A 21710-nucleotide genomic window follows, 5' to 3' on the forward strand; every position below is an offset into this window, starting at 1 on the left:
TAGAAGTAACAAACACATTTTGTGCATTTTTTGTTTGAATGTATAATATCAACTAACGTGGGTGCCCTGTGTTAAAGCTCAAAATGTTTAACGCTTAATTTTGACATGTTCTACCGAACGGATTTTTAGTATGTTTCTAGGTAGGCTCCCTTGTCTGCAGCCTGGTCGTGATATTAATATGGTGCCTTTTTCGTACACTTTCAACTAGTCATTCAGTATCTAACATGGATTAGAGAACAGACTCCTCCCCCCTACCCCCCAGTTGACTTTATGAGATGTGTTTGTTTTTTCTACGTGATTTTAGCGTCCAGTGTTACAGACTATTCACAGTTGAAGAAATTTCGACGAAGTTATACAGAAAGGGAGGAAGAGCTCATTATTAAAACAGAAAACTGCTTTAGAAGCTATGACCACTGTCGAGTGCTAAGAGGCAGTTACTGTGTAAAACAACTAAGGATATCAAAAAACTCAAACCAGAAGAAGAACCACAAGCCAGGTTATTCAAAACTTCGCATTTCACTTGTCTGGACATACATTCCGTCCAGTTGTTCAGTCGACTAACCAACGCCCTTAACAGCGTAAATAAATTCTTCCAGCCTTTCAGTAATAGATGGTAAGATAATAAGAAAGCAAGTGAAGAAAATCGTTTCAGAAACACTGAATTTCTGTAGTATTCAATGTACTTCGCTTTGAAATCAAAGCTTTTTTCGCAGAGGCGATCGCGCCGCTCGGAGTACCAATTAGCACTTGACGTGTCAATTAACCCTTTGAAGAGCGCTTTCGTCGTTTTGTTCCCATGACAATGTATATTTTCCTTCCTGAACCCATTGAGCTTTCAGTTTAAGCTATTAGCGTGGTAAGCAGCGACGTTAGCAAAGAGATCTTTGCAACGATATCTCGTTTTTTTTAGTGGAGCCGATTCTGACCAATCCCGACAAAATTACCCACACAAAACCTAGTAACATTTTTGGGGAAAATCCACTGCCAGTTTCGCTATTCACCTACTACCCTTTGCGACCAGATTAAATTTGTCCCTTTCCTAAAAAATAACCAGCCACAATTCCATGGGAAAGAAAGACGATAGAATGGGCACCAAAACTGGATATAAAAAGAGAAAGGCAAAGGGAAAACAGAGAGCGAGAAAAAAGGATCGAACAAAAAAAATCTCGGCAAGCGGGTCAGCCCGCCTTCTCATATAAAAACAATGCAAGTTTTATGAGGAAACAAGGCATGAGGCCAGTTCACCTGCAGGCTGGCTCCGGATCACATCATTCATACAAATAGGCCGTTTGAACTCTGTTCCTTTTGCTCCTTAAACATTGCAACGTGGTTTGCATTCCTTGCCAAATGTCACCTTAAAATCTTATCAACACGCCAAAATAAGGTTTGTTGATATGATCGGCCCTAAAAGCATGATTTTCGGCTGGACCACTTCCGAGAGCCAAAAATGGTTATACTAAATAATTGGGCACTAGAACAATTGAACCAGAATACTTAAAGCTTTTTTTTACTTGTACAAATGTTTAAATGAGATTACAACTAAAATATATAAGAAAGGACGACGATATCGGCTAACTGTGCAGTCAGACAACGCCACTTCCGAATCAGGATCTTGAGAGAGTGTTCGCCGGACTGTTAGTTTCTGTATTTTTGTTAAACGACTCTCAAAATAAGCTCTTCGCTTTCTCAGGGTTAGAAACTCTATAGGGGTGGCTATCGCTGTGATGTTTGAACAATTTAGCCACAGATAAAAAATGTGTGGTCTCGAAAAGATAGCACTCAATAGCTTTTCAGCTCACTTTTGCTTTGGCTGCATGTCGTATCTTTAGCAACCTCTGTGCGGCTGTTTTTCCTCCATTTGCTAAACCAATGAAGTTACTTCGTGTCAGTTGGATTGCCTTCACGCTTGACCATTTGAAGATGATACGACAGTTTGATCAACAGATTTAACATGGCGGCAGCAGTAAGTTAACGTACTTCATTGAAAAATTCAGACTATTTCAGGTTTACCAACACTTTTTTCTGACTTTGAGATCTCCACTCTCACCCTTTCTTTTTGCAAGTCTGTAGATTTTGACTTCCAGACAGTCCAGGATCCTCGTTTTCTCTTATTTCGTAGACACATCACGAACAAAATCAAAGCAAGCAATATTAAAACTCCGAGTACAATTCCAATTATTAGGAAAAATCCCATTTCCTTCTCCGCCTCCGCCATTTCCTTCTCTCTTTCCTTCTCATTTTCTACAATTCTGTTCTCTTGAATAGTTACTTCAAGAGTGAATATAACCTTTTCTGTATTTTCTGTTGAAGATACCGCTGACACAGTGACTCGCCTGCTGCTCTGAGGCTCTGCAGAAAGTAACGCCTTGACCGTTAGATGTCCTAAAATACTCTGGTTTTGCTGTAAGTAGGCTGACTTTGGAGTTACGTTACATTTCAGGAAAACATGACTTGAAACCTGGAAGTAAGGATATAACGCCAAAATTTGTGTTTGTTTCAAACTGTTATTCGTGGTTGTGTAATCGATATACCAGCCCTGCAATATAAGCTGCGATACTTGGTATCAAATAAGAAATCATTTGCTGTGATTGAAGTACCTTTAAAGGTGTATTAACTGATCTATTTTTGAGCCTACATTAAGCGGCAGGAACTCAAAGTCCCGGAAAAGATGAAAGAAAGAATTGTAAATGAAACGTCTTTTAAACACTGCCACCTTTTGGCCGACCTGTAGACAGTTCTCCTATAGTTGTCATCTCTGTTAGCTTCTGTTAAGCGGTCACCGAGCGCTTGATACACTTAGGACCTGGTTACATGGAGGTGGAGGACCTCAGGTAGGTGAGGTAACCCGCCTGTCCATATAATCTACTATTTTAATTTGATCACATTTACATGATAGGTGGGGTGACTCGTCGCGGGTTCCCTCACCTACCTGGGATCCCCCACCTCCATGTAAACAAGCCCTTAGTTTAGCTTTATGACTAAAATATCATGAGTAACCAAGATAAAGTCCGAGATAGAAGGTAAGGACTGGTTGTGAACCAGTGATGCCGCTCCCGTCTCTTGCTTGTTTCAAAATAAAGTGATGTTTCTGCTAAAGATCACTATTATTTATGACGACCCTTTATTGATTGACTAGTTGCCGCTTGCTGGTACCCTGAGGATGGCCATTTAATGGAGGTTCAAGGCGGTAGTTTTAAGGTTCAGTATCGATCTTACCTTGAGGGTGAAATTATTCTCCGCACCTTCATTTATAACAGTAAAGTTGATTGTCACGTTAGCTCCAGCCTTGATGTTCACCTTTCTGTTAGGTACCACGCTCTTGAGAACAGCATCCTTGTTCAGTGTGAATTGCGGCGTTCTCTCTTCTTTTGCTCCCACAATCACAGTAATTTCAAATAACTGCACGCGTGTAACATTCGTCGTTTTTATCAGCGGTTCAGCGTTAATCACAAGACTTGCCTTCTTAGATCCTGTGTCTTTCTGACCAGTTATAACAATTTCACCTCTTGCTTCCTGTTTATGATCTAAGTTATCAAACTTGAGTGGAATAACATAGCCAGTAAAATGTTTGCTTTCAGACGCGCGTGTGGTAAAAGACCCTTTGGTACCTAAGTTTTTAATTTTAAACTCAAGTCTGGTTGTTTCTCCTGGCATGAGGTTTAGTTCTGTGTACTTGGTCTGGGCTTGAATCTTTAAAACCCGCGTTACTGCACTTAATTTGCACGAACCTGTGTTACCGACTACATCAACTGCTATGATATTGGCTGTGGGATGGCAACAAGTAGACGTATAGATTGCTGTCACAGACGAGTTGGGGTTCCCCTCCTCAAATGGTGTAACTGTTGGCAAAGAAATGAAAAATTTATTTTGCCAGTCTTGTGATGGATATGTATTGGAAGCAAATGTTGTCCAATACTACTGCAGTGATAATGTCATGGAAAATGAGCTTTTCAACCTCGTGAGCAGTTTTTATATTTGCCATCTCAGGGGCCTCCAACCTTCGCTTTTCATGAACATGCTCCAGACTTAGAGTGAAGTATTTGCGTTAAGAGGGTTTTGTCTTTCATGATATTTGCAAAAAACAAGGAGGGAGTTCGAGAAATTCGCGCTTTAAAATACAAAAAAAGATGCGGCAGGAAAATATACTCGCGCACGCGCGCCTTGGGCGCGAAAGTACACAAATCGTATATACAAGTTAAAAAATGGTACAAAAAGGATGAAATAATACATTATATTGAAAGACACATAACTTTTGTTGAAACGATTTGCTTAATAAGTCCAACCGTACGGCATTACAGACTTATACAGTAGAGGAACGAACTTTTGGGACACCCTGTATATGTCACAACTTGTATTTTTCAGACAACTACTATGTTTTCTTAGACAAACTCAAAGCCATACCGTTTAAATTTCCAGTGTTGGAGCCCTTAGCCGTTACTTTGAGTAATCCTTTTCCCGTGTCAGAAACTTTTATGGATGCATTCCAAGTCCTACTTGAACAATTTGATAGGCTGTATATAGCATCACAATTTTCTTCTTCTCGGCTTACAACTTCGCATATTGGTGGAAAGATGTCATTTTCCTAAAAAAGAAAAAACAAAAACGAGACGGTGTCTGATTTGTAACCTGCGTGCAAACTCTCGGAGGGGGCAATGGTGAAGGAACTTCCCTCCTCTTTCTTTGCCCGTCGAGAGCTTCGGCTCGCGGGCTATTTGTCTTTCGTCATTGACGACTTCTTTGTTGTTTTACCCATGGAGCGGTAAACGGCCCAGCAACCTGAGACGTGTAATGTTCCATATCGCTGTTTCATCCTCTTTGCTCAAGTGCTTGATATATCAGGGACCGCGGAGGGGGAGGGGCTGGTAGGGCCGCGGCCCCACCACTTTTTTGCGTCCCCGCCCCCACTTTTGGCGCTAAAAAGAAAAATAATTAAAATAAAAAAAAGACTTGAAACAAGTTTTTTTCCGTCTATATTCCGCTATATTCTCTGTATTTTCTTTAATTTCAAACGCCAGGCATTTTGTGGGGCTCCTGTGCTTTTCGCGGTAATTGTGCTCTGGGGCCGACTTGCCCCTTGATCAAACGCCATGCCTTGGTCACTCCTTCGCTTCTTTCGGCAGCGTGTTTTGTATTTCCAGCTCCGGCAGAGTTTTTTATCAGTTTTATCAGACGAAATGAAGAAAATTACCAGCTTTTTCAAGCCAAACGAAGGTGAGTAGTTGTTTTGAGTTGATAAAAGTTTTATCTTTTGTCAGTTTCTCCTTTCGAATGAAATATTCGATGGCAAGAAGAATAACATTACTTGAACAGTGAACGGCCATAGTTAGAAATTTTTCAGATCACTTCAGTGTAGTATTTTCTATACTAAAATTGTAATCGCGTCTTTTCTTGCATTGAATCTGAACTGACCGTGTAAGTTGGCCGACCTATAAAGAGCAACAAATACACTGGATAAAGTATGCAAAGTCACGCGACAGAAACAAATCAAATACTATGATTTTATTCGTTTTTTCGATTTTCAATATGAAAAAATTATTTTCAATTGTCAGCCCTGCCACTTTTCACCTTGCTCCGCGGTCCCTGTATATCACCATTGTACGAACCTAACTTGTGATATTGATGGTTAAAATTGTAATTGGCAATAGCTTGAGTTGGTGTACACGTATGTTGTCTCAACATTACGCACTTATCGAGAACTCTAGCTCTGTTGTGTCTTAGCTTGGACTTCTGTTTAACTAGAAAGCAAAAGTCAATCTTTTGAATCCTTATGAAACCCCCGATATCATGCTCTATCTACAGATATGACGTGGTTAGCCTCTTTCTCACCTGAACTGTGACACCAACATAAAACAAGATGTAGTTGGACGGCTGATGGCTGCTTTTTGGTGTTGCATAAATGGCAATAGTACTGGTCTCTCCTTGTGAAGCATTACTTGGTGCTTCCACGAATAATGAAAAATCAACTGTCTCATTCTTAGGAACAAGACAATTACTAGGTACCAGAGACTTAACAAATCCTAAGTCATCAACAGCCTTTAAAGTAAAGTTCTGGGCGGATCCTATGTTTGTTATCTTTAGTGGAATTTTGCTTCTCACGCCAGGGTAAATTCTGCTCAAGTTATCAAGCAGTTGAAGGCCATCAAAGCCAAGTTCAACTGTCTCTATTTTGATTTCAGTTGGTTTTACTCTCTTCAGTAATTTTCCATGTGTTGTTCTTCCAGTCAGTTGGAAGCGAAATCTTTCAACAGATGGAGTGAACAGAGCATAAAATGAACCGCTGTACATTCCTTGACCTTTCTTCACAGTAAACGTCTCCATAACTGTACCATTCACATTCACTAATGACAGCGAATTCACTTCATTCACAAGCTCTGGATGTGTAAAAGCCATGTTAATCAGCAATGTTTGACCTGTAAAGTACACAGCAAAAAAACAATTCAGTCCAGTCAAACCAAAGAGAGAAACAATGAGAATATATCCCGCTTTTGTTTACGTTTCTTTAAACAATTCAGCACACAGCGCACTGAGTAACGATTAAGAATTCATTTAGGGTACATAACTACGCTTTTTTTCCCTTTGATTGTTGCAAAATAATTGTCCTGTAAAGTCAGTGAGGAGTTCATAGCGTTTATATCAGTAAATGACAGTCAGAATCAAAGCTAAGCCAAAGTATCACTAAAACAATCCAATCAATTTTGTCATCAAGTCTCTGAAAGCCTGGTTTAGCAATATCACAGCAACAAAAACTCGAATGATACTGAGACAAAAAAAAGTTAGGTAACCAAATCAAAGACAATTTTAAGGCAAAGACGGGGCGTTACCTTTTACAGGGCTACCAAGTAGACGCTTAGTTTGGGCTTAATCTGTGTCATGTACCGTGGTCAGCTGATAACTGAAGTCCAGGGCACTGCGGCCAGTCACTTGTAGACTAAAAGGCCCAGTACACTGCACACGAACCTCCAAGGGGCCGCCCTTAAAACTTCCAACTTCAGTCACATGCACGCGTTCGAAAGGATTCGTCTTTACTTTTATTGGCTGGTCAGCTAGAAGAAAAGTTCGATTTTATTCATGAACAAAGCTTGTCTCACAAGGATTGCCGATAGCTCTAATCGACTGTCAACTATTCAAACTTTGGACTTTTTTTACAAATAAAGCTGAAACTAATTGGTTACCAGGAAACAACAAAAAGACTAATCTGTCAGATCTGTGGAGTCCTGCCCGACATGAAAGTAACATCAGAACCTGGAGTTTCATGAAAGTATGCGATGGTATTCGTTTCGCAGCAACGTAAGCCTATTTTTGACGTCAGTCGTATTTCGTTTAGGAGGAAATGAATTAAGCAAATGAGAACTAGCTGAATTTTTTAAGTAAAACGTCAAAATAGACCTCTTCCGTCAAGTATGTTTTTTCGTTAAACAAAAATGATAGTGCAAGGGTTGCTTTTTTTTCTTCTCCCCTCCTTCCCTTTTCGCTTTCTCTAGTTTGCGCTTTTTTCCTCTTTCGGGTTTTATTGGATGGAACAAACTTGTTATTTTGGCCTCTTCTTTAGTCAAATGGCTGCAATTTTTGGTGCTGTTTTATTTCTCAAATAGTGTTCAGACTTCAGGTTTATGATACCTCCATGATTTATCATTCATTCTTTAGGTATATTGGTTACTACCGGCGGGTAGTCATAGAGGTGAAGAGTTGGTTTGCGATTACGGTTTAGTTTACACCATGTTCCCCAACTAAAGAAAGTACTGATTTAGTTACCTTTCTCTAAAGCTGTATCTGTATGGTACAAGTTTGTACAGGGATAAAGATATAGTCAGCGTAATATTATTTATTATAAGCTGCAAAATTTGTACGCTGCAAGGACGCGCTCCTTCCATAACTTTTGTAGTTTCACATCAGAATCATGGCTGGATCAGCCGTAGAGGAAACAATTCTCTGACAAAGCAATAATCTAAGTCGTTAGAAAAAAGTTCTCCCTACTGAGGAAAGAATCACCAACCGTGTTTAAAACTGGGGACACACACTTCAACATGAGTTGATTTGATGAGGTGTAATAATTACATTTCACTGATGACTACACTGAGGGTACTGAGTCATCTTACCTGATGGGTTGATCAGTGTTACGCTGGGATCTCCTTCAGCAGAAAGTACTATAAGAATATCTTTTAAAGTATCGTCCACCTCAATGAAATATGATATACCTCGGACTTCTTCTTTTGACTCGCTACTCGCATGCAGTAACACTACCTGAAACGATTCAAATGAGTGATTACAAAAGACAAATCTCGCATCAAACTATGACACAAGCCTTTAGTGACCTTTTCCAGTAATTGACTTTGCGAAACGCGCAGAAAACACCTTCCACAATCTGTTTGATTATAAATTATAGGATAACCCCTGATATGATATCAAAAATATGCTGAAAGGAGAGTGTTACCGACCCTTTCGGCACGGCGGCTTAACAAGTGATCCATCAAGAAAAAAGTTTACAAAACTGCACAAATCGACACAAGTATGCCACTTGAAGAATGACAACTGACTTTTAAAGAATACTTTGTAAGACGAGGACATCTGATCATATTCTGAAAGTTCTGAGAAACTGGCAAATGTTTCGAGGACATTTTATGCAGTGGTATGGATGTTTTAGCTTGGAAATATTTTAACGAATAATATAACAATTATTGAATTCTGCTTTCGTATGTTATGGAGAACTAGAAAAACTCCTAGCAAATTCGCCTTCAGCTTCGAAGGATATGTCGAAAACTTTACAGACAGCTCAAATGACCAGGCATCGTAGAGTGGTACAGTCGACTCCCAATAACTCAAACCTCGCGCTTATTTTCTTACTTCTGGTTATTTGCTTCGAACTTCTGATAACTCGACTTTTTTTTCGATTTCCCTCGAAGGTTCGAGTTATCGGGAGTCGACTGTACATCACTGAAAAATAAAAAGCAAGAGAGAATAGTACAATTCTTACCTCGATTAGATCGTTAGAATCTCTGTCTGAAATTTTCGATCCAATGATATCCACAAACACCCTGACCTTGCTCTTTTGAATCTTAAGTACTTGTCCACCAGTGGCTGCAGCTAAGCTGGTATACAGAGCCTGTGACCCTAGTTGAGGACTGTCACCGGTAGATCTTCTTTTACGATTAAACGAGCACTGTCCAGTCAATATAAAATTCAATTTCACTCTCTTTTGTTTTGCCAATATCAGAACGACTGGTGCCAAGTTAACATCTTTTGCATCAGCATCAGAGAAGTAATATATCACAGAATCGTGGAGACTTTGAAGAAGTGCCTTGTATAATCCGGTCATGCCTAGTTCAGGACAGTCTCCTCCTCTGTTGGTTTTGAGAGAATTGACAGCTTCTATCACTTCATCCGGGACACTAGTTACCGTTACTGGACCCACGTCTATGAGAGCAATCAACAACATTTCAATACGTCAGATGAGAATACTTAATTTTAATATAACGAGAAACAACTTCCTGGCCGGCCCTTCTTCAAAGACAAGACCTCGCTTAGTATACAGTTTCAAGTGAGCGGCTTTTTTTTCCTCTGTATAAGTTACTGAGACTATTTATTTTTTAGTTTCTTACAATATGAAAAAAAGGGAGAAACATTTTACGTACCTGGCTCGTTAAATGGTACGAGAATATAGACAAAGCCAGTATTGGACGAAGAATTGTTACTGCTGCGCACAAACTCAGTAGATAATTTCCTTACTGACTTGATCTCCTCTGGTGACAAAAAGCGTAAACATTGTGAGTTTTTTTTCCTTTCAGGCTTACTTTCTAATTCGTTTGTAAGAAAGCTAACTACATGTTTTGAAAAGCGAACTACGCATCTCTAAGATGGATACATCATTCTCATTCGAAGCACTTCTTCCACATTTCTTTCTTTCTTTCTCTCCTTTTTGGTTAGTTATTTAGTTACAGATTTATTTGTTACTGAAACCATTTTGACTGCAACCATTTTACAACTGATCAAGCAGTGTGAATATAGTAAATTAACAGACATACCTCCCATGCTGGCAGTATCATCTATGACAAGCACCAATGTTCGTACCGCCAGAAGATCTAAAAAGCGTGCAAATATTTCGTCACCAACCACATTTCGTACATCTTCGAAGAACACCTTTGTTGCTTCAATGGCAACTTCTGCGGCAATCGCGTGAAGTCTGGTAATGGAAAGTGAAAGGAAAGTGTTAGCCGGCGAGCAAGCCTTCATGGGGTGGGTCCCTAGGAAAGCTTGCTCGCAGGCTAGGTAAGTGTGGCATTGGTGTTCGCAAAGTTATCACGCAATTTAATTATAAAATAAGATAGGTTTACTCAATCAAATACATCTTTTTTTTACTTTAATTTGTTATTATTATGATTATTATTATTATTATTATTATTATTATTATTATTATTATTATTATTATTATTATTATCATCATCATTTTTTTTTTTTTTGCAATTAAATCAACTTTTAGTACTTCCCTCTTTATAAATTTTAAAAATTAACTGATGAGTTTGGCTGGTCTTTAGAACAACTTAATGATACATACAGAGTTTACAAAGTGATGACTGATAGGAGTTGTCAAATGACACAATTGTTTATTCGTTTTAGAGCATAAATTTGCACTTCCAAAATTTTGCTGCCTTCGTGGATAATTCGATGTTAACATGAATTTAATATCTAATTTTATTCATTTGAAAATAAGCCTACGGCTCACTTTTTTAAACATTGTTGTTTTATCTCTGTAATTTGAATTGCTAATGTATTCTTTGGGCTTTTTCAATCATGATTGAGAAAGCGCCGCAGGCATTGGATAATTAATAGCCCACGTTCGATGCATTAAAATTCTAACATGAGGCTTTAGGGTGAAAATTGCAAATTTTGACCGACTCCATTGTCTCTCAATTCCCAGAAGAGAATTGAGCACAAAGAAAACTAATCCCAATATAATAAGAAAAAAAAACCAGAAAGCCTCGGAGTCGTGTTAGAATTTTAATGTATCGAACGTGGGCTATTCCGAGTAGTGTCATCGACTCAGTTCAAAAATTTTCTTGTAAAATAATAGTAAGATACCCTTGTTACAGCTGCAATACATCTGTAGAAGCCTACTAGAAAAATAATTGCCGCAAGAAACAAACATTAAGTGTAAAATATAGACCATTATATTGTTTGTTTCCAGATTTTTCTTGAAGTCCTGTCACAAAATATTTTTTGAGTCAAGAAAATTTCACTTGCAATTTCAGTGTTCCCCTCCTTTTTTTTATTTTTTTTATTTTTGTGTCCGGAGAAAAAGGTGAGATGTAAAATTGCAGACGCAGCGTTCGTTCTTAATTATTAATGTGCTCTTAGCTATCTGAATTAGCTAAGTTGGTGATCCTCGCTTTTTTGATTCTTTATCACTTTTGATCATGTTAAGTAGTCAGAGCGGCTATCAAGTATCAACTGGTCTTGGAATGAGAGGAGTGTAAATATATTAATTCACGATTGAGAAGTGTGTGCAAATAGATTAAGAAGACTTAGTTTTTAGTAAATAAAAAATGCAAGTTTATTATTTACATTTCACGCTGCTATATCCTTGAACAATAAGAGAATCAAACAGGTAAATTTAATACTGTATTTATAAGTCAAAATTTTCTTTCGTAAAAAATATACCGCCGTTTCAATACATTTGAAAACATATCAAATTACTTTTCGTTACTTACTTATAGTGAGGTGACCACAGCCTTGACGCCGTATCTTTATTTATTCCGCCCCTTGTGGCGGTTCTACTGTCTATAAAACCACCATGGTCACATTTGCTAGCGTTTGCTGGCTTTAAAATGTTTTGTCCTTCCTGATATCCACTTGTAAGTTTCTCTGTTATCAACCTCTCGTTACAGTCATCGTTTGATTCCATAGCCGCTATTGAACAGGGAATACAAGTAGCTTCATTTCCGTTAGAAGTGACTGATTCTAAAGGAATATTGTTATCTCTGCTGAGACGATATCCGAGTTCGATCCAGTTCGAGTGACTGTAGAAATCTTGCAAAGTGTGCAAATATCGACCAGCAAGCTGGCGAGCGTGTTCAAACTTAACGCCTTTTAACAATGTTAAAATCACCTGATTTTAATTGTTGGAGACGCTTTGATCCTTCCTTAAACTGTTCTCCGCTAAAATGAACGGCAGCGATGTTCCTCAAAGGCGCTGAATTCACTTCCACATTTGAACTTTGTATCTCTGCAATGACATTTTGTACACGCATTCTTGACTTCATTAGCCCAAAAAACATTTCTACCTGGGTTGGTTTATCGGCCGAGATTAAAAACTCTGAGAAATCTCCCAATGCTGATTCACTTCCTTGTTCGACATATTGGGGATTCTTCTTTAAATATTCTACCGTACTTTGTAAGAGGCCGATTGTTGTGATTATGCCATGGTCGCGAGTTTTAAGCGCAGTTACATTGTCAAGTGTTAGCAGAGAAGACGACAAAAATGCTTCAGAAGAGCAAAAGAACGACAGGAAAACCACAAACGCACGATGAAGCGCCATGTAACGCGTTAGGTTTTGTGAAGAGCCGTTGGAGATAACAAGGTTTAAGAAAAGGGGCAGCTGTTGGGGTACACAGAGTTAATAGGATACATGACAAATCCAACACGATTGTATTGTGTTTTGTTTTTAATTCTTTGTCTCCAAAACGCCAGAGGATAATTGAATATTTATAGCGATTGCTTCTGAAACTGAAAATAAACTATAAATAAGTAATTTGGTAAAGAGTAGTGAAGCACAAACGAAATGTAACACGGTTTTATTGAAGATATGAGGATCAGTGGGGTTCAAGTTATAATTGAATAAGATATTATCCTGTGGTAAAAACAAAGCCTTAAAAAGACGCTAACCTCTAAAATTTGTTTCAGAATTTATTTTCTTGCATCCTTTCATATGATCCTTAAAAACCATATTACATTACAGTACACTATTCTTTACCACTCCTTCCCAATTAATCTAGCTTGAGTCTCAATGTTTGTATGATTTGAATTTCTTGTTTGCAATGTAAATCTCATGTCTTCTACAACCACCTGTTGAAAACCCATTGTTAGCGATGAAATTAAAGCGAAAAAATCTTTTTCTATGACCGCCCAAACACTGGTCAGTGATCCCACTTAAGTTCTGTTTTCATTAGGGGTATCATGAATGATTTACGTTTTTTTTTCTTGCCCTTGGCAAAAAAAGCTTTTACAATAAATTTATTCACTTGAGAATGCCTAGTTAGTCTCAGAGTACGAGAAAAAAAAATTCCACCATCATGTTAGAAATGGTATTGTTCAGTGATATTTTTATATATTTAATGAACTGAACCATTGTAGTTCAGACTGGTTCCATACATAAAGAACAAATACATTTATCATGGCAAAGTGCTTTTACATTGTCCACTTTTAAATAGTATTTCTCGGCGACTGTTATCATAAGTATTGTTATTATTATTATTATTATTATTATTATTATTATTATTATTATTATTATTATTATTATTATTATTATTATTATTATTATTACTATTATCATATTATCATTATCATTACTATTATCATTTTCATTATTTACGCAACAAGCCCTTCCACGGTTTTGTGGCAGCATATGTATAGTGCCGCCGTTTTCGCCCCAAGAAAATAACAAACCGAAGAATTTAGTTAGCTGTCATTAGTAAAGTGGCCTATTGAAAGGGGAAAATAATAAGTTTCTAGTGAACCAGATGACAGACAGACTTCCCTGCATCGCCGGTACCCTGAGGATCCACACCTGCGCATGATTTGGATCACACCATACAAGGGAGTCAATCTTAGGACTGTCCCTAAGATGCTCGGCAATTTTTTAGTACTTAGTCACACAAGCCAGTTTCTGTTATTTAAGGTTTTGCTCCAGATTTTGGATTTTGCTCCAGGTTTTGTGCAGGTTTTGCTGCACCTAAAGACAGTCATTGAAGGACCCTTGTTATTTTTACTCAATTCATATCCACTACAGACATGTGACATTATATGAATCATTGTTTTTTGGATGTACTTGTTTCCACCTGACACCTAATACAGGTTTAACTGTAGCCAGTTCTAGCTGTTCAGTTAGTGGCCCTGCCTACAACGCACTCACCTTTTTCATTCTGCTCGTTAAATGCCTCCAGGGAACAGGTTTGAAACAGGTTTATATCACTGAATAGTAAATTATCGAATCTGGTACATTGAGAGCGGCTGTCTGTAAATATCGAGAAGTGGTTGTCAAAACTGAAATTTCAAAATTCTTCATGTTCAGTCCGAAAAAAACCGTTTGGTGAAACATTTTCGAAAATCACAGTCAAAGTTACCAAAGAATTCTCTTTTTCGAGAAAACTGGCGAAAAGTGAAATGCTGCATTCATGCCTTAGCCGCCGTTTAGAAATCGCCAAAAGTTATACCACTTTCAAAGCCCTCGGGAAGAAAAGCGTCCGGGTGAACGTAGTCCTGTATTCCATTAAAAAGATGTATCTATGTTCACACTAAATCGGACAGCTTTTCGTACCAGCACGAAAAGCTACCCGCTAAAGTATGAACACCTTCCGATGTGTGACACTCCACCTTAGAGATCGGCGCGGCGCTGCTTCATGTCGTTACAGAAGTTGGGTCGGAATCACCGTCCTTTATGTGTGTGAACAGAAGCCCTGCCCGGTATGGTGTTCGTGTCGGTGCAAAAGCTATTCAGTATAGTCAAGAAGGTCGTCATAGACGCCATTGTGACATCTAATCTCGGCTACTGCAACTCCCTGCTCTATAGTATCCAAAAACACCAACAAGATCGGTTGCAGAGGATTCTCAATGCAGCTGTTCGCATTGTCTGCCTGGTATACCCAAGTTCAATGACATCACACCATATTGTAATAGCTGTTATTATTCACTGAAAATATTTTCCCGATTCTGATTGGCTAAAAGCACACGCATAATTCACCAAACCTAGCTAATGAAGACAAAATTTGGAAGAATTTTGCGATTAATCAACCGATGACGTCAAAAGTGCAGCTTCCGCGCAGGTTAATGCACCGTTAACCGAGAAGACCTGGGGACGAGGTTGAGTTGTTTTGGTTGTGAAAACAAAAATGGCGAACATTTAACTCGTTTCAAGAGTAAGGACCGGGCGAAATAATAGCTAAAAACATAGCAAGAACAGCAAGAAGACAACTCGAAGGGCGACATCTGCTATTTGGAGAATATTTGCGGCGCTGAACAACCCTAAACGTGCACTTTAGAAGATGAACTTAACATCGAAGGAAGTAAGCATGTTTGAGCTATTTTTTTAAACTGGGAATTCTTTTGAATGAATAATAAAACAATTATTGAATTCGGCTTTTGTATCATATGAAGAATTATAGAGATATCGGAGGGTGTTATCCGTCGAGGCCGTAACATTCTCCTCGATCTCCATAATTCTCCTTAAGATACTCAGCCTCATTCATTTATTGTTAATTAATTGACTTTTATATGGATAGCGTATATCATCTATTCGCCACTTTAGATACGAGAAGGAAACTGGGTCGAGTTAACTGTAGCAAAGACTTCTGGGACTCTTCCCAGCAAGTGGAAAAATTGCTAAAAACAATTTTTTCGTGCCTACGCACGTAAATAAAACAGAAGCAATATATGAAGTGTCGCACACGCCCGTACGCACGTACGCACGCACGCCACAGTCCTGCTGACAGTGGAAAACCACCTTCAGTATCCGCTTTGCGTTAGGCGGGTTAATGTAAAGGCGACAAGCATTGCCGCATTTTTTTTTCATGAAAGACCATATTTTGCCACATGCAACGGGTCAAAACCTAGTATGCCGACAGCGCTGGTTCCTCAACCATAAGTGATTTTTTTCTGGATAAAAAAAATTGACTTTCCGCCCTGGAAAGTTTTTTTATAGTGAGACCAAAATCTGCAATTTCTAACTCAGAAGAAGAGCATCCCTGTCGCTTTCATATGGGAGTAAAACGCATGAAGATAGTAGCCTTGTCGGTTCCCTGATAGATGGTCAAATTTAATCTAGGGGTATGCCAAATTTTAAGCCCTGTTTTCTTGTCTACAGATATGTACTTGGAATTTTTTAGTCTTTTTAATCGTTTATTCCGAAATTCAGTTATGATAACAGAAAAAGGATAGATCAGACAATAAGAAGGTAACCCGGGGTAAAGTTCAATCGAGGTTGCCGTTTCTTTGTTCGAAACCATTTTCTGTACTTATTCCACTTTCAATTATTTTATCAAGTTCTGTAGGGCATTCAGACATCAGACTGTAAGCTAATAAAATTTACAGGAATTTGCTTTGAATACATTCAGTTCTGAGGTCAAATTTTGCCTTATCCCTGGGTTATCATATCCCTGCTTTAAACAACCCGGGCCTTACATTCGTTTTAATATGGATATGCATCGGGTGTAGGAGAGACGTTTCTGATCATCACTATTTGTTTACATGTTACTCTTACAAAAGTGTCTTTTAAAAGCCAAGCAAACTTGAGTACGTAATAATAGTTTACTAGAACTGGCAAATAAGTTAAAAGCACATTTGATATTCAGTGCATTAAGATAACTTGATCGTCATTATAAGGTTCTTCTCGACATGTATCTGCAAAAGGTTAAAAAAATCCTTAATGAGTGCACAATAACATCACCAACATCTCAGACACCTTGAGTAGGAGACAATAAGGTCACGTGATATACGATTACCGTACGTAAGAAAGAATCAGGTGAGACGTCCGAGCGTTATACAAAATAATATACCAGCTCGTACGCGAGAGTCTTCTGGTCTGAAGTTTATAAGTTTGACTCTTCGTGTACCCATTGACTGACCTTACCGATAGCATTTATATGAAGAGACACTGGGGAGCTTAACACCGAAATAACACAAGCGGTATTTTCATGGAAGCCGAGGCATTTTCAAGTCATTAAAAAACATCGAAGTAGCAAATGATTCTCCAAAATAAGGCCTTCCTCTCCCCCATAAGTTTTTTTGATCCCCTTTCAGCTGATGTAATGGAAGATCGTACTTAAAGTTGCGCCACTAAGTTCCCACCTAGCGTCGCAATTAAGTCAGTGTACAAGAAACTTCCACAAAGCACACGTGACTCCGATTCACTAGCTAGGCCAACTGCCGAAATCTTAACCTCTGTTACCGCGAAGGTCGCCTTCCTCAGGCCTGGAAAAGGGCGGACATTTTGCCCATACCGAAAACATTTCCAGTTAATGTTTTAAATGAGCATTTGCATTTGCATTTTTCGTACAGCAGTAGTATCTAAAGCCTCGGAGGATTTTGTGGTTAAAAGATATGTTAAAAATCCGCTGTATTGAAGAGGGTTAATGATGGACGATTTAGAACGCTACCTAAGTCATGCTTCCTAGTCAGAGCGCACCGATGATGGTGGAGGTTTTGCTAGAGTTGACCTCGTAGCAACACCTTAGACCACCACATTGTGGATGAGAAACTTTCAACTAAAGGTTCCCTAAATCCATTATTCGTCGGATTTTAGATTTCCTAACCAATGGTAAACGAACGGTGAAAATAAAACATTAGGAGACATTCCGGCAGGCGTACCCCAGGGGACTAAGTTAGGCCCGTGGTTGTTTAGAATGATAATAAACGAAAAGGAAAGGAGGTAGGAAATTAAAAATTAAATACATTAGCGAATTTTTTCACAACTTATTACCACCGTTTTCTGTAAGGTGACATTGAGAGACTTCAAAAGAGAGAGCTTAGCATTGTTGTTCCTAAAATCTTTAAGGGAGAACGGAGAAATTGTCTGATGTAATTATTAACAATAACTCAGTCACGCAAATAGCGTCAATTCTTGCGACCTCTCAACATTAATGGCAACTTTTCTGAATTCCTTGTAATTCTTAATGGATTGTTAACTTAAGCAAATTTAACCTGTTAGGATTAAGTGCGATAAACAAAATATCCTTCTTGTTTTTACCTTATTGAAAAGGTACAATGCTAAAAAAGGTGATCACTTGAATGAGATTATTAGGTCCTATGGTAAATTTGTGCAAACCAATAATAAAACCCAAACAAACAGTATTAACCGTCAGATTACTGAGTCAGGGTTAACCGCTTAAGTATAAAAAATCCGATGATTAAGAAGATTGTGCCATTCATGGACTAAAAAAGCTTGGACTTTCAACTTCGTTGTTAATTTATTACTTACCAGCATTTCATCCCGCAAAATTTTTCGCAGAGATTGCAAAGTCTTTTTCTCCGGGGCAATTTACTAAATTTAGTAAATTTGAAACAGATTCTGTGGAGAGGTTTGCCGCGACAGGAACGGGTTTCTCGAATTACTGTGGAACAAGGAAGTTAATGGTTAATAATATTAATGACGAGGTTGAATATGTTATGAACGAAATTATACAAGTCGATGAGGTTGAGGCCGAGGTGAATAATCTCTGAGATCTGCCAATTCTACCCACATTACAAAAAAATTACAATTTCACTTCCATGCAGAATCTCTTCAAAGTGTTTACCTCGGTTGTTATTCAGCAGTTGCAGAATAGCCCATTTTAAAGTTACAGGTGAAAACGAGGGTTGAGCTGACCTTGTTTTGACACAACCCTTCTGCTTTATTATGTAAATGATGTTTTTGTTGTGCGAACTACGAATTTTTAAGCGTAATTTCCATACGAAAAATAATTAAAAGAGGATTGTATCAAACCAAGGTCAGCCTCAGCCTCTCGTCCACTCAAAAACTAGCCAGGATATTAAGCTCACAACTGTAAAATGGCCTATTACGTGAGGTTAATCGTAGATACTTTGCAGTTATACCATCACTGACGTTAGTGGCCTCACGTCAGTGATGGAATAACTACAGATATGGTTCAAATTTTGTGAGCGTCAGTTGGTTATAAAAAATCAGCCAAGGGATTAAAGCAAATCAGACACATTTTTTCAAAAGAGTAAAGGGATTATTATTAATTCAAAATACGTATTCATTTCTGATGGACCTTATCTCTCGGTCAAGTCCTCATAAACAGCTGGCGCTAAACAAATTTGAAACCCCATTATTATACATCAGACTCGCTATGAAAAATCTTGGTCGAGAGCATTCAATCAATTCACAATAGCTTGTGAACTTGACATGATAAATGCAATATCTGCTGCAGATATTGCATTTATCATGTCAAATTCAACGTCTGCCTGGTTACCAAGCCCTCCAGAAACAGAATGGCTGAATGTCTTCTTTTGCCTATTGTTTAAAAAATGTATAATAAAACAATTATTGAATTCGGTTTTCGCATGATATCATGAATTATCAAAACCTCGTGTCTGTATTATCTGCCTCAGCCTTCGGCTTCGGCAGATAACACAGACCTCGGTTTTGATAATTCATGATATCATGCTCAACCTCATCCAATAATTGTTTATTAAAAGTAGAATAAGACTTTCGAACAAAGGACAGAGGTCGCGACAGAGAGGGGAAAATTTTAAAATGGAGGAAATGTACGCGACTTTCACAAAGAAACCAAAGAAACAAAACTTGTTGAGACAAAGGAACAAAGTTTAAGGTATAAGCCGAAGTAAATGCAAACTTTTTTGGTGGTACCAGTTCCTGGCGAACAAATCTGGCCACTTTGAAGGTTCTTCACAACTTCACTATTACTGGTGGATCTTCCCCTCGATAAAATATTCCTCTTTCTTAGGTGTCAAGAATTCCAGAAAGGTGTCGAGAATTGGGAATTTTTAAAATTCGCATTAATTTCATGACGATCTAATTTCCATTAATGAGGTAAGTAAAAGAATTAAAAATATTTTTCTGGCGAGGAAGCTCAAATTGACGGACCGTAGGGGTTATTACTATGAGCTCCCCCCCCCCCCTTCCCCAACTTCACAGTATAAATACAACAAATTAGCGGCGAAATCATTTTCAAATAAATGTAAGGATAAAAAGCAAGCAAAAAAACGCTAAATGTGGAGAATCAGCTAAGGAGAAATGCTTTTAATCTAGAATTAAAAAGAGAAATAGTAGCAGCACTTTTCATATTAATTACGATTTAGTGAACTGACAAATTTTGGACCCTGAAATCTTCTACCAAAAAGTACGTCTATATAATTACGTTTGTATATTTGTTCGTGCAGGAAATAAGTGGAAAGTATCCACAGATTTTAACCGCTGTTTGATGAGTATCTGCAAGAAAAACATATCTGTTCAAACTCTGCAGCTGCCGAGGAACAAGCGAATGTTTCGAAGACAATCTACGAGAAGGTAAGGATGTTAAAAACCTTGGAAATATTTTAAATGAAGGATTACTAGCCCTGGCAAACACCCTCTCTACAATTTGTAGTCACACTAATAACAACCCATACAGGCTGTCAGTTTATGTTCAAGAGCAGCAGAATAGTGGATCTCTTAGGCTTGTATGTTTTGGTTTCTTTAATGTATTAGTCTCAAGTAATTCCTCCTCATGTTTTTTTTTTTTTTCATATAAATTAGGCACACATGTTCGGGTGAATAAGACGAAATTAAGAAAAAAAAAACAGTTTTCTAGAGCATCATCACAATATTTGCATTGAGAAGAAAAAAAAGCTTAAGAGGTTTATTAGCTTAGTTGGTACAGCGGTGGTCTGTTAAGAGCGGAATGTTCCGGGTTGGATTCCTTGAGCGGACCAATACTTGATGACTGAGGTTCTTGACTGAATAAGGTACCGCCTTTGCTCTCAAAACGGCTCCAGCTTCTCGTGTTTCAGGTGCCGGACCAAGTAGAACTGCGGCTGTACCATTTCGGAAAAAAATTAGTTCTTTCTTGCTAATACATCGACACTCGAGGTAACCAGGTTTTTTTCATTTAAAAAAGGAACTGAAAAACATTTTTTCTTCTCTTTTTTTCTCATAAGCGCAAAGTCCTGATCTTATTTGTATATTGTCTTATGTAACTTGGTCAGATTTATCTGCGTAATTTTGTTTCAAATTATGTACAAGGATAGCTACATTTTCTTACTTTACGTCTACATTTTCTTCTTTTTCAGTTTGAGTGTGTGTCTTTCTTGCAACATGCGTGCAATTTTTTGGTTTGACATTTATTATTTAGGTAGATTTCGAAGTAGAGGATTGCAAGTGAAGAGGTGCTTGCCAGGTATATTTGGCTACAGTGAGGAACACTTTTTTCTCTCGATAGTATCCATCGACCGTTTTTCTTAATCCAGTTAATGTTTGACTTTCTAAATTCTCTAAGAAATTTACGTCCGATGTTGTTGTTGCCATAAACTCTTAAATCTCCTCCTCCTTGTTATATTCTTCTCTGTGCAAAAACAAAAACTAATCGAGAAATACAAATTTTCTACTCACATCTATTCAAGTCCTCAAATTCGTCTTTGTCATCAAAATCTTCAAAATTGAAATCGAAAGCAGTACATACTACTAACACTGCAAAGAATACAATAACTACCTTCATGATTATCAACTTTTTGGGGTGCACGCTTAAAATCTTCTATACCTTTTGACTTCTGCTTACAATGCCAAGATGGAAGGAATGCCTAGAAATGAACAACCTGATAGGTTTAAATCTGATCGGATGAATCAGTTTCTGAGGTTTCTGTTAATTGTAGGTTTTGGTTATTGTTTTGATTTCATTGGAAATATTGCTCTATGACAATAAAAATTGATGAGTTTGAACAGTTGGTGAAGTGATTTTAGGGGAAGTCTGCAGGTCCCCTGGTTGGCAGCACGGCATGACGTCGTTAT

General features: G+C 38.1%; 1 long non-coding RNA gene and 1 pseudogene across 1 annotated transcript; both read right to left on the minus strand.

The window, feature by feature from the left end:
- Positions 1–1518: 1518 nt before the first annotated feature.
- Positions 1519–12727, minus strand: LOC140945826 (von Willebrand factor A domain-containing protein 7-like; annotated as a pseudogene).
- A 3767-nt stretch (positions 12728–16494) lies between these two features.
- LOC140935475 (uncharacterized) lies at positions 16495–21510 on the minus strand. The gene is made up of 3 exons (XR_012165212.1): positions 21315–21510; positions 18183–18315; positions 16495–16606 (listed from the first exon to the last, which is right to left on the minus strand). It is a non-coding gene; the product is annotated as an uncharacterized lncRNA (long non-coding RNA).
- Positions 21511–21710: the final 200 nt, after the last annotated feature.

Source organism: Porites lutea, chromosome 1, assembly GCF_958299795.1.
Source record: "Porites lutea chromosome 1, jaPorLute2.1, whole genome shotgun sequence".
NCBI lineage: Eukaryota > Metazoa > Cnidaria > Anthozoa > Scleractinia > Poritidae > Porites > Porites lutea.